Source organism: Triticum dicoccoides, unplaced genomic scaffold (genome assembly GCF_002162155.2).
Source record: "Triticum dicoccoides isolate Atlit2015 ecotype Zavitan unplaced genomic scaffold, WEW_v2.0 scaffold154778, whole genome shotgun sequence".
NCBI classification, from domain to species: domain Eukaryota; kingdom Viridiplantae; phylum Streptophyta; class Magnoliopsida; order Poales; family Poaceae; genus Triticum; species Triticum dicoccoides.
The window spans coordinates 10,213-14,258 of record NW_021210510.1 but is presented as its reverse complement, the minus strand read 5'-3'; the positions used below and the strand labels follow the sequence as shown (position 1 = coordinate 14,258).

Below are 4,046 nucleotides of genomic sequence, written 5' to 3'. Positions count from 1 at the left end.
GAGAGTAGTACTAGGATGGGTGTCCTCTTGGGAAGTCCTCGTGTTGCATTCCCTTTTTAATTTTTTTTTGCGCGGCGTGCAAAGGAAAACTCACGGCCGCGACATATATTTACCATGTTTTATTATTTTGCACGTTTGCGGTAAGTTTTAGCTTGTTGGTCATTATTCACGCGTGTAGCGGCGGGCAAAGCAAAGTACAATCGTCTTTGTAGTGGAGCTGGGAGGGGCAAGCATAAGGGATGAAGACGGGGGTAACATGTCGAATACGATCATACCAGCACTAAAGCACCGGATCCCATCAGAACTCCGAAGTTAAGCGTGTTTGGGTGAGAGTAGTACTAGGATGGGTGACTGTTGGAAATATGCCCTAGAGGCAATAATAAATTGATTATTATTATATTTCCTTGTTCATAATAATCGTTTATTATCCATGCTAGAATTGTATTGATAGGAAACTCAGATACATGTGTGGATACATAGACAACACCATGTCCCTAGTAAGCCTCTAGTTGACTAGCTCGTTGATCAATAGATGGTTACGGTTTCCTGACCATGGACATTGGATATCGTTGATAACGGGATCACATCATTAGGAGAATGATGTGATGGACAAGACCCAATCCTAAGCATAGCACTAGATCGTGTAGTTCGTATGCTAAAGCTTTTCTAATGTCAAGTATCATTTCCTTAGACCATGAGATTGTGCAACTCCCGGATACCGTAGGAGTGCTTTGGGTGTGCCAAACTTCACAACGTAACTGGGTGACTATAAAGGTGCACTACGGGTATCTCCGAAAGTGTCTATTGGGTTGGCACGAATCGAGACTGGGATTTGTCACTCCGTGTGACGGAGAGGTATCTCTGGGCCCACTCGGTAGGACATCATCATAATGTGCACAATGTGATCAAGGAGTTGATCACGTGATGATGTGTTACGGAACGAGTAAAGAGACTTGCCGGTAACGAGATTGAACAAGGTATCGGGATACCGACGATCGAATCTCGGGCAAGTATCGTACCGCTAGACAAAGGGAATTGTATACGGGATTGATTAAGTCCTTGACATCGTGGTTCATCCGATGAGATCATCGTGGAACATGTGGGAGCCAACATGGGTATCCAGATCCCGCTGTTGGTTATTGACCGGAGAGTCATCTCGGTCATGTCTGCATGTCTCCCGAACCCGTAGGGTCTAGACACTTAAGGTTCGATGACGCTAGGGTTATAAAGGAAGTTTGTATGTGGTTACCGAATGTTGTTCGGAGTCCCGTATGAGATCCCGGACGTCACGAGGAGTTCCGGAATGGTCCGGAGGTAAAGATTTATATATGGGAAGTCCTGTTTTGGTCACCAGACAAGTTTCGAGGTCACCGGTATTGTACCGGGACCACCGGAAGGGTCCCGGGGGTCCACCGGGTGGGGCCACCTTCCTCGGGGGGGCACATGGGCTGTAGGGGTGTGCACCTTGGCCTATATGGGCCAAGGGCACCAGCCCCAAGAGGCCCATGCACCAAAGGATAAGGAAAGGAAGAGTCCTAAAGGGGGAAGGCACCTCCGAGGTGCCTTGGGGAGGATGGACTCCTCCCCCCCTTGGCCGCACCCTTCCTTGGAGGAAGGGGCAAGGCTGCGCCCTCCCCCTCTCCCTTGGCCCTATATATAGTGGGGGGAAGGGAAGGAAACCATACCTAAGCCCTGGCGCCTCCCTCTCCCTCCCATGACACATCTTCCTCCTCCCGCAGCGCTTGGCGAAGCCCTGTTGGAATCCCGCTACTTCCACCATGCCGTCGTGCTGTTGGATCTCCATCAACCTCTCCTTCCCCCTTGCTGGATCAAGAAGGAGGAGACGTCGTTGCTCCGTACGTGTGTTGAACGCGGAGGTGCCGTCCGTTCGGCGCTAGGATCATCGGTGATTTGGATCACGACGAGTACGACTCCATCAACCCCGTTCTCTTGAACGCTTCCGCGCGCGATCTACAAGGGTATGTAGATCCACTCCTCCCTCGTTGCTAGATGACCCCATAGATAGATCTTGGTGACACGTAGGAAAATTTTGAATTTATGCTACGTTCCCCTAACAGTGGTATCAGAGCTAGGTCTATGCGTAGTTTCTATGCACGAGTAGAACACAAAGTAGTTGTGGGCGTTGATTTTGTTCAATATGCTTACCGTTACTAGTCCAATCTTGATTCGGCGGCATTGTGGGATGAAGCGGCCCGGACCGACCTTACACGTACTCTTACGTGAGATTGGTTCCATCGGATCGGATTCGATGAAAAGGGTCCTTATGAAGGGTAAATAGCAATTGGCATATCACGTTGTGGTCTTTGCGTAGGTAAGAAACGTTCTTGCTAGAAACCCATAGCAGCCACGTAAAACATGCAAACAACAATTAGAGGACGTCTAACTTGTTTTTGCAGGGTATGTTATGTGATGTGATATGGCCAAAAGGATGTGATGAATGATATATGTGATGTATGAGATTGATCATGTTCTTGTAATAGGAATCACGACTTGCATGTCGATGAGTATGACAACCGGCAGGAGCCATAGGAGTTGTCTTTATTTATTTATGACCTACGTGTCAACATAAACGTCATGTAATTACTTTACTTTATTGCTAACCGTTAGCTGTCGTAGTAGAAGTAATAGTTGGCGTGACAACTTCATGAAGACACGATGATGGAGATCATGATGATGGAGATCATGGTGTCATGCCCGTGACGATGATGATCATGGAGCCCCGAAGATGGAGATCGAAAGGAGCAAAGTGATGATGGCCATATCATGTCACCTTTTGATTGCATGTGATGTTTATCATGTTTTTGCATCTTGTTTGCTTAGAACGACGGTAGTAAATAAGATGATCCCTCATTAAAATTTCAAGAAAGTGTTCCCCCTAACTGTGCACCGTTGCGACAGTTCGTTGTTTCAAAGCACCACGTGATGATCGGGTGTTTGATTCCAACGTTCACATACAACGGGTGTAAGACAGATTTACACATGCAAACACTTAGGTTGACTTGACGAGCCTAGCATGTGTACAGACATGGCCTCGGAACATAGAAGACCGAAAGGTCGAGCATGAGTCGTATGGTAGATACGATCAGCATGAAGATGTTCACCGATGTTGACTAGTCCGTCTCACGTGATGATCGGACACGGCCTAGTTGACTCGGATCATGTAATCACTTAGATGACTAGAGGGATGTCTATCTGAGTGGGAGTTCATAAGATGAACTAAATTATCCTGAACATAGTTAAAAGGTCTTCGCAAATTATGTCGTAGCTCGCGCTTTAGTTCTACTGTTTAGTTATGTTCCTAGAGAAAAATTAGTTGAAAGTTGATAGTAGCAATTAAGCGGACTAGGTCCGTAAACTGAGGATTGTCCTCATTGCTTCATAGAAGGCTTGTGTCCTTAATGCACCGCTCAGTGTGCTGAACCTCGAACGTCGTCTGTGGATGTTGCGAACATCTGACATACACGTTTTGATGACTACATGATAGTTCAGTGCGTAATGCTAAATGGTTTAGAGTTGAGGCACTGAAGACGTTTTGAAACGTCGCGAAACATATGAGATGATTCGAGGGCTGAAATTGGGATTTCAGGCTCGTGCCCACATCAAGAGGTATAAGACCTCCGACGATTTTCTTAGCCTGCAAACTAAGGGAGAAAAGCTCAATTGTTGAGCTTGTGCTCAGATTGTCTGAGTACAACAATCATTTGAATCGAGTGGGAGTTGATCTTCCAGATAAGATAGTGATGTTTCTCCGAAGTCATTACCACCAAGCTGCTAGAGCTTCGTGATGAACTATAATATATCAGGGACATATATGATGATCCTTGAGATATTCGCGATGTTTGACACCAAAGTAGAAATCAAGAAGGAGCATCAATTGTTGATGGTTGGTGAAACCACTAGTTTCAAGAAGGGCAAGGGCAAGAAGGGATACTTCATGAAACGGCAATTCAGCTGCTGCTCTAGTGAAGAAACCCAAGGTTGAACCCAAACCTGAGACTAAGTGCTTCTGTAATAAGGGGAACAAC

General features: G+C 46.4%; 1 pseudogene; it reads left to right on the top strand.

The window, feature by feature from the left end:
• The first annotated feature begins 261 nt into the window (after positions 1–261).
• LOC119344132 lies at positions 262–380 on the top strand (annotated as a pseudogene).
• The last annotated feature ends 3,666 nt before the right edge of the window (positions 381–4,046 follow it).